Below are 9,711 nucleotides of genomic sequence, written 5' to 3'. Positions count from 1 at the left end.
GTGGGGGGGGCTCATGGGAGGCTGAGGGCCCCCACAGCTAAACCCGCCTGTGGATGTATTAACACTGGGCGTCCCCTGCCTTACTTCAGTGTCTCGGGCCCACACATGGAAGACGTGAGATTGATGTGATGTTTCTATTATCTCACTGAAGCCCCGCCCTTCATGAGGTCACACTCAGGTTGAAAACGGCTCAGTGAGCGTTGGAGCTACAAGTGACGAGAGGTTTATATATAAGGTTTTATAACAGTGTGAGAGAGTTTTAAAGTTCAGGATCAGACGTGTCGTGACATCAGCAGCGTTCATGTTGCTCGATGACAGCTTCAGGTGTCGGGCTCCATCAGGGACGCCCTCTATCTATATTGATCTGATCATGTGACCGACACTGAGATGACCAGTTTAACCCTTTACTGGAGGGTCACTCTCACCTGATGGAGCCTGAACCACTTCTTTAACCTCGGCCTGGTCATGGGGTCAGTGGAGCGGCTGCAGTGATTGTTTGCTGGACGATTATTTTAATTATTGATTAATTTGCCAATTATTATGTAGATTTATCAATTAATGATTGTATCTATATTGAAAATGGCAGGTATAATTTCCTTGGTGATGTCTTCACATGTCTCGTTTTGTCCGAACAACAAATAGAATTCATTTTTCGATCTTCACATTTGAGAAGCTGGAAAAAGATTTTTGTCCCTCGACGAATCGTTTAATCGACTCATCATTACAGCTGCAGTCGGTGGTTCGATCCCCAGCTCCTCGTGTCCTTGTTCCATGGGTGAGACGATGAACCCCACACTGCTGTTGATGATGGTGTACGAGGTTAGAGGTGTGACTAACTGGAGATCATCAGCTCTCCATTCCTGTTCTTCCCGCCCGCTGATTTCAGGCCGTGTTGACAGTAAATGAGCCGGGTCATGGATTATTTGTCCTGTAGCAGCGGCGTCACCAGCGCTGATGCACCGTGCACCACGCGGGGGAAAGCAAACAGCTCAGAAAGCACCTGAATAAACTCGCAGTCCGGTGTGATCCACTTCTTCTTCAGGTCGATCACCTGTTTCGAATGTTCTGCAGTTAACGTTGACCCAAGCTTGTGTTACGGTGTGAACCCCAACGCCGGTAATTCAGCATGACGCTCGTGGACCTCGGCGGAGGAGAGGAGCGATGCATGAAATTACACAAGCGGAGAGGGAAAGCTCTTTCTATAGGGGCATCACTTCTGACATATGGCAGAGAAGGATGACCATCAGCAGCTTCGGCCACTAGAGGTCAGTAACCAGCTGTCGGCCAGAAACAGGACTCCCCCCTCACTTCTACTGGAAAGACTCTGAACTTGAGATCTAGATCACCTCTCCGACCGAACTGGTGCATCCTGGGAATTTATATTAGATTCTTTCATCTGTGAAATCCCACACTTTCTGAAAACAGAGACTTTAAAGGGTTCCTTATTAAAAAAAATCAATTTCAACAACAAATGAAGGGGATTCTTCAAAAGTCTCTGTGCTGTTTCATATACAGTCATATTTCTGTAGTTGCATGTGTATTTGTTTGAATATATATATAGAATATAACTATAATACTGAAGATGAAGATGTTCAATATGAATGAGTTGAAGTTCACAAAGTTTGTTTTGCAAGAATCATGCAAGAAAAGGAAAAATCTGTCCTGTAGCAAATGACAGTGCTATTGATTAATTAATTAATTAATTAATTATTAAATCAATTTTTAAAAAGGCATTAAATTAATAAACATATGTAAATATAAACAACAATAAAAATAAACTTTTATTTCATTTAATCAACTTTATTTCTCACAAAGATGAAATCAGTTTAATGACGTTTCAAACACTTGAACCTGAAAGAAAATGTCTGATTGTACAGGTGTGTGTGTGTGTGTGTGTGTGTGTGTGTGTGTGTGTGTGTGTGTGTGTGGGTGGACATCATTGTGAGGTGATGTATTTTTACAAATTGCAGCATGACCCCGGATGCCCCCCTCCCTTGCATATCTGTCACAGGTGTATGAATTACCTACACACACACACACACACACACACACACACACCATTTTTGACCTCTGACCTTGACCCCCCCTCTTTCCCGGCCCTCTTCCTCCTCCCTCCACACAGGTGAGGGCTTTCTGTCAAAACCCCCCCTCTTTAACTTGTTCTTCCTCCTCCTCTGCTCCTCCTCCTCCCTTTATCACCACCCTCTTCTCCATGTTCCCTTCCTCCTTCCTTTCCTCCCTCTCCTTGTTTCCTCATTTCTGTCTCAGGATTTGAACGAATCAGAACCAAAGGAAGGTCGTCAGAGAAACAGATTAGCATCAGAAGTTTCTCACTCCACCTTTAGTTTAAGGAGATAAATGATCCGTTTTTTAATTGGACAAAAACACGACATAAACAACCAGCAGACAAAACATTCAACACAGATCAAACTTACTGACTGAGTCACACTCAACGAACCGAACACCATGAAATCACTCAGGTTTGACGAGCTCAATAAAACCTTCAATTAGAGCTAAATTAGAAACAAAACAAAGTCAATATAAATCAAATTCTGCATTACATAACACGTTTTAAAAATGATTTGTTTTCAAAACAAACAAACAAAAATTACATTTTCTCAACACAATCACAACCAGCGCTGTACTACAGGTAGAGGAAGACTTTTGTTTCTTCATTTCAGTCTTTTCTTTTCTCTGGAGTAAATATTCGTGACGTAGTTACTGACATTGAAAAGCTTTTTAACATGGTGAGTGTCAACGACGTGAGATTCTGACCAATCGTTGTTGGAGGGCGAATATTTAGTGTGTGGTTTGGCATGTGGAGCCCCCGGCCGCTGTGCCATGTCGGGAGCGTATCACATGGCCGCCTGCCTCATCCATCACTCAGAAGTAGGAGTGTGTGTGTGTGTGTGTGTGTGTGTGTGTGTGTGTGTGTGTGTGTGGTTTCATTCTGCACATCACTCTCATCAAATATTTAGAAACTTCTTTGGAAACGTCTGGCTGACCAGAGTCGACATTTTCCTCTGGTTTCGTGTCGTTCGCTCGAACTTCTGCAGCAGAGAAACAAACTTCCATTACAAGTAACTAATCGCAGAGAGGTCAGAGGTCAACGGATGTAAGGAAATACCCCTGTGACCCTGCGCTGGTCAACTGTGAGAAGAGAAGCTGAGGAGACGGGCGGAGGTGGAGACATTTGTTTTTTTACGTCACGACAAAAGCCAAGAGAGAAAACAGGAGATTCATCTTCCTCTTTTCTGACCTTTGACCCATCGTCCTCGACCCAGTCAGAACAGTCAGAACAGTTATAACAGTCGGTACAGTCTGTACAGTCAGAACAGTCGGTACAGTCAGAACAGTCGGTACAGTCGGTACAGTCAGAACAGTCAGAACAGTTATAACAGTCAGTACAGTCTGTACAGTCAGAACAGTCAGTACAGTCAGTACAGTCGTTACAGTCAGTACAGTCAGAACAGTCAGTACAGTCAGAACAGTCGGTACAGTCAGTACAGTCAGTACAGTCAGAACAGTCGGTACAGTCAGAACAGTCGGTACAGTCAGTACAGTCAGTACAGTCGGTACAGTCGGTACAGTCGGTACAGTCGGTACAGTCAGAACAGTCAGAACAGTCGGTACAGTCAGAACAGTCGGTACAGTCAGTACAGTCGGTACAGTCAGTACAGTCAGAACAGTCAGTACAGTCAGAACAGTCAGTACAGTCGGTACAGTCGGTACAGTCAGTACAGTCAGTACAGTCGGTACAGTCGGTACAGTCAGAACAGTCGGTACAGTCAGTACAGTCAGAACAGTCAGTACAGTCAGTACAGTCGGTACAGTCAGTACAGTCGGTACAGTCGGTACAGTCAGAACAGTCAGTACAGTCAGTACAGTCGGTACAGTCGGTACAGTCGGTACAGTCAGTACAGTCAGTACAGTCAGAGCAGTCAGTGCAGTCAGTACAGTCAGAACAGTCAGTACAGTCAGAACAGTCAGAACAGTCAGAACAGTCAGTACAGTCGGTACAGTCAGTACAGTCAGAACAGTCAGTACAGTCGGTACAGTCAGTACAGTCAGAACAGTCAGTACAGTCAGAACAGTCAGTACAGTCGGTACAGTCGGTACAGTCAGTACAGTCAGAACAGTCGGTACAGTCAGAACAGTCGGTACAGTCAGTACAGTCGGTACAGTCAGTACAGTCAGAACAGTCAGTACAGTCAGAACAGTCAGTACAGTCGGTACAGTCGGTACAGTCAGAACAGTCAGTACAGTCAGTACAGTGTTCAGCGCTCAGTGCTCCACATTCTGCTTCCAGCCACACCAGATAAATTCTTAATCAGGCCATGTCAAAATTTGGATAAGTTTAAATATTAATGCTACATATCGCTAACCATTAGCCGGGTTGATGAGTTCTCTGTTGCCCTGCCCATCATCACACTAACACTGTAAACTAGTAAAATGACATTTGGTGGATGAATTTATGTAAAATGATTTAAACTCTGCAGGATTAGAAGTGGAAGTGTAGAAACATTAAGTCACAGTCTGCATCAAAACACACAGTAATGGACGATTGTGGATCATTGTGTCATTGAGGTAAATGCAGTTACTTTCCATTAGTTAGTTATTGTAATTAGTTGAATTGCTTGGCTCATAAGACACTGTTGTATTTAGATCATCTTCCCGTAACACACATTCAGTACCAGCAGGAAACAGGCAGCTGGAATATTATACAGTTTATTTGATTTAATCTCAACACTTTGTTTCATCAGTCAGTTGTTTCTTAATATTCATCTAAGTTCAAAGCAAAGTCCATTTAAATCTGTATTAATGATTCATTCATCATCATCATTGTAATTTAGTTATTTCCGTATGTAGTGGATCTTTTGTCTCTTATTTAACTGTAACCACAGTCTTGACCTCACCTGACCTTCAACACACCTGAGTGTAACAATTAAACTTTGCTATAGGTTTGGACAGTATTTCAACATGACAAAATAAAGTGTATCGCAGCACATGTGTTGCTTTATATAAGTCTCTAATCATGTGCTCTTTACGTTGTGAACATAGTTTTTGAAAGTTCCACTCGCTTGAGGTCAGTGTCACCGGCTAACACGAGAAATAAATCCTTCTGCTCTTTAAAATGCTTCAACACGATGATGATGTTGGTTTTTAAGAGAAATAAGAGATTTGTAGTAAAACATGAGAAGATATTATTATGCTAAACTCCAGCGTGCTCACTCAGTGTCACGGCTTCAGGTGCCTCAGGTGTTAACGCTCAGTTTCTCCACCTCATCGGCCTAAAGGTCGCAGGTACGGTGACGTACGACCCCACAGCAGCTAGAAATCTTGTCAAAGTTCCCTTGGGCAAGAGACACTGAACCAGTATCCTGAGGCCGGCCTCTGACTGGCGCCTGCTGCGCTCCCGGCCGCCTTTTGTTCAGGAGGCAGCTGATTGGCCGTCGTTAGATCAATGATATTTCCAGTCTTTGTTTTCACTGTAACACGACTGGAGAAGGAACGTGAGAAGGGAAGGTGTGTGTGTGTGTGTGTGTGTGTGTGTGTGTGTGTGTGTGTGATTGTAATCATACTGAGGCAGCAGGATGGTTGTATTAGGAAGGAGTATCGTCTCCAGGTGTGTGTACGTGCGATTATTTGTATATTGTGAAAAAGAAAGTTGCTGCACTAGAGTTCAGAAAAATGAAACTTGACTTAAAACATCTGAATTTGCAGGTGGAACTTTTACTGCACTGGGAGGTTTTCTTCCTGTTTAAGAAAATAAGCTGTAAAGACTCAAACACCAGATGAAATTGACTTGATAAGAACAATGTTTCTGCAGTTCTACGTTGTGTCTGTGCGTCTTCTTCTTGCCCAGAGCTCAGTTTGAGTTTCTGAGTTCACCGTTGGATTCCTGCACAAACATTTACATTTGTAGCGGGTCCATTCATCTCAAATGATACGGAAAGCAACCGCAGAAAGAGCTGAAATTCCTAAATCGACATAGTTACAAGCAATTTGTAGTGAAGCTTGTGAAGGTCAAAGGTCACAGCACGCTGACAGCAGATGACATATAACCTTTAAATAGCCACGAGGAAACAGAAACACGATGAGGGGAGAGAAGATGAATCGCAGCTGAGACAAAGACTGGAGAACATTAATATGGAGATAATTAAGAATGACTGGCAGCAGACCAACTCCCTCCACTCTCTGCAAATATTCCCCTCCACCGCTCCATTACAAACAGCTATGATGTCTCTGTTATGAATCATGACAAATACAGAGTCAAGTTTCCGACAGAAATGTGAAATGAGGAAGTACCGAGAGTGTTTGATTTCTCATGAAATGCCTCAGAATTTCAAACAGCCCGCAAGCGCTCATGAGTGGGAAATTCATTTTTTCCTCCTGAGTGTTTCCAATAAAGGAGCTTCACTGCTGAATCATGTGTTCCCATTTCTAAATAAAGACATTTTATATGTACACAACTCGCAGCGATGCCTGGACCGGCATCACAAGTTTTATCTGTCTCTGTAAAGATCATGTGCACTTTATCTGGGACACTTGACCCTGCAGCTGCCCTGTTAGCAGCTCGCTGTCGCTCTCCTTCTGGTGCAAGCGTGCGATAGACTTCCTCTGCATTCCAGCCTGTGAGAGGAATCTCTGTCTGAAAAATGTCATCCAATAAAGCGGAGCGCACATGTTTGTGTAAGGAGGGAGGAACCGCCATCGCCATCATCCATCCACCTGGACGTCTGCAGAAGTTGGCCGCGTGCAGTCTCAGGCGGGGGAAACGTGTCTGCTTCAGGCTCCAGATGCGTCCGACCCCAGCCCATAATTCAGCACAGGCCTCGCAGATCAAGGCATTTCCTCTGAACCCCCTCTGACATCCATCCCAACTTTCATTAAACCCCGGTATGGCCGAAAGCTCGGGCGGCCGTTTGCGCCGGCGGCCGAGCTCCACGTCGCTCGGCGGCATTCCTCTCCATCTGGGCTCGAGGAAAAGAGGCGGTGGGACCCCGAGCTGAGAAGAGACTGTAATAAGAATCAAGGCCATACACATTCCTGACTTCAGAGCGGCCATATTGGACGGTTCCAACACGTCAAGTCAAGAATGAGCTGTGTTCCTTCTTCACCGGCGACCTGCGGAGATACTTTTTAACTGCTGCTCATGAAAGACGGATTCTCAATGATTCTGGTGACCCCAGAAAAAGTTTGATTCCAGTTTATATTTGCGGCGAATCATCCGGTGACACATAAATAAGAGTTTCTGAAGGTAATAAACTGATCCAACAACAGACGGAGTCAGGAAACTGAACTGGAGGTCAGTCAGACTTGTGTTGCAGAGAAAATCGATGTTGTTGAGATGGAGACGTTAGCAGTGGATTACGAGGCGTCACCTGACTGATGTGGCTGGATGTCAATAGGATTCATTGAGACGATGACGTATAACCATCACAGGAAATATAGTAAATCTAATCCACGGGATTCAGACTGTAATGACCCCTTGACCTTTCTGAAGCGCCGGCCTCCTGCAGCGCTCTCAGACTCATCAGAGTTAGTTCTGTGTAGTGAGGGACGCTGGCACAGCTGAGGACAGCTGTGTTGATGCAGCTGTTTATGAATGAGTCTTTGGGATGTGTTTGGAAGGTGGTGTAGGTGTAGGTGTGTGTCTGGAGGAAAAGGTCAGTAGGTTTCCTTTGTTTTTCCTCTCCCCTCATCTCTTTCCTCTGTTCCCACGCCGCTGCAGTGATGAATCACAATCACACGGGTCACTTTGAACTTCAGCGGCAGGCGACCGGCCTCTCGTCCCCTCTCAGATAGATGCATTTGATGACAAGCGGCGCTCTGTTGCGTCTGCAACACGCCGCTCTGACATGTCATCGATGTCTGGCCGGCAGCCCGTCCCGTCGCGTCATTCACCCAGAGGGAGAAGCGAGGCCGGGAGCGTCCTGATTGGTGGCTTTGTGCGGCGGGTGTAAAGGTCACAGCAGCATTTTTTAGAGCGGTGATAAGCTGCTGTTTGACCTTATCGCTGCAGCGGCTTAGACTGAGCTTTGTGACATATGATATGAAAGCTGCAGGGATGAAAGAGTCTCCTCAACACGTCAGACACTCTGTATACCACAACAACGTATACATTACATCAGCTGCATGTGAGCTGCAGCAGGTCGTCTCTCAGTCAGTCCTAGTTACTGTATTACGCAGGTGAGATCATTCAAGTCATTCTCAATACGAAGAGAAGATCTCATGTTCTCCTCTGTAGTTTTCATGGTCCAAATTCACAGGAAGCTTCACAGAAACAAAATATAGAACAAGGATTATCACAGATCTTTTTGTTGGTATCAGAGCGACTGCAGGACAAAGGGCAGGAATATTTATGTTTGCTTATTTCCTGGAGATTATACTGGATAATCTTCCCTCTTCAGGTTTCTACAACATCGCTGCTTGGCCTGATCATAACCGCGGATGTTTGACAATGGGTCACAAGCAGACATTGATTTGTTTGAGGCCAAACGGTTTGAGAACCTCTGAACTAAACAACTGCAGACTCGGGCTCTGGTGCCGTGTTTACAGCTCGTGGTTGTAAACAGGTTTAAAATGAGCTGCATCAGTGACTCTGTGTAGATTTCCTATTGTCTCAGCTCTGCAGGGGGAGAGGTGGTTGCAGGGCAGAGTGACCTTGTGATTGGAAGAAGTATTTTTGCAAAAAAGCCTTGAGTCCCACTGATTTGACAAACAATGAACTCCTCAGTCTCCTGTTGTGTGTGTAGATTAGAATATCAGCTACAGCCTCAGACAGGAGGAACAACTCCTCCTGTCTGCTTTGGGATGAATTCCCACTGATCCAGAGTCCTGCAGCCAGACACCTGGACTCTTATCAAACAGCAGCGCAGGTGATGAGACGTAGAGACAGGCCACACGTTTACTGTGACGCCTCCTTTTTATTATATGTACCAACAACAACATGTGTTTACATGTCGTGTGTTGCTTTTGTTGTGCACAGCTCGGTGGGGCTTTTCTCCTGTAACTGGTTTCCTCAGTGGAAAAGTTCATAAGGTCAAAGGTCAGAGAAGAAGAAGAGATCAAGAACAGTGCCGTCATGTTCTGTGCTCAATAAAAGAGAAAAAACATCCAATAAACCCACAAGAAAACTGGTCCTCGACACAATAACGCATTTTCAAGCTTTACGATTCCTTTGAAACGCCAGAAAACACAGACAGCGCGGTGTCACGTTTCAAAACCTGCAGCTTCCTCTGCTCCCGCTCCATCTTTCATGTCTGGACACCACTCAAGTCCACGTCCAAGGCTGCGTGGGGGGAGGCGGGGTCGTCCAAACAAGCCTGAGCGAGTAACCTGAGAGCGCTGACCTGGGCGGCGGGCTGTATCCAAGGGGGGCGGGGTTATCGTCCCTGACCTCTGGACCTTTTCCAGCCCACTCCACCTCTGCTCGACCCCGCGACCTCACTGCAGCTCTTCATGTGCCGACGCTTCCCTGTGTGTGTGTGTGTGTGTGTTTGCTGAGCCCTTTCAGAAGCCCACACGAGGTGTGTGAGCATCAGATAAGAGCATTCAGGGCATGTGTGTGTGTGTGTGTGTGTGTGTGTGTTGTTGTGTACATTTCTGTGTGTGTGTGGGATCAGAGGATGGATGACAGTGGGTGTGTGTGGGTGTGTGTGTGTGTGTGTGTTGTTGTGTACATTTCTGTGTGTGTGTGGGATCAGA

This window comes from Seriola lalandi, unplaced genomic scaffold (genome assembly GCF_002814215.2).
Source record: "Seriola lalandi dorsalis isolate HSWRI2012SDOR001 ecotype SW California unplaced genomic scaffold, Sedor1 jcf7180002054977, whole genome shotgun sequence".
Taxonomy (NCBI): Eukaryota; Metazoa; Chordata; class Actinopteri; order Carangiformes; family Carangidae; genus Seriola; species Seriola lalandi.
The sequence above is the reverse complement of the archived record's forward strand: the minus strand, read 5'-3'. Positions refer to the sequence as shown.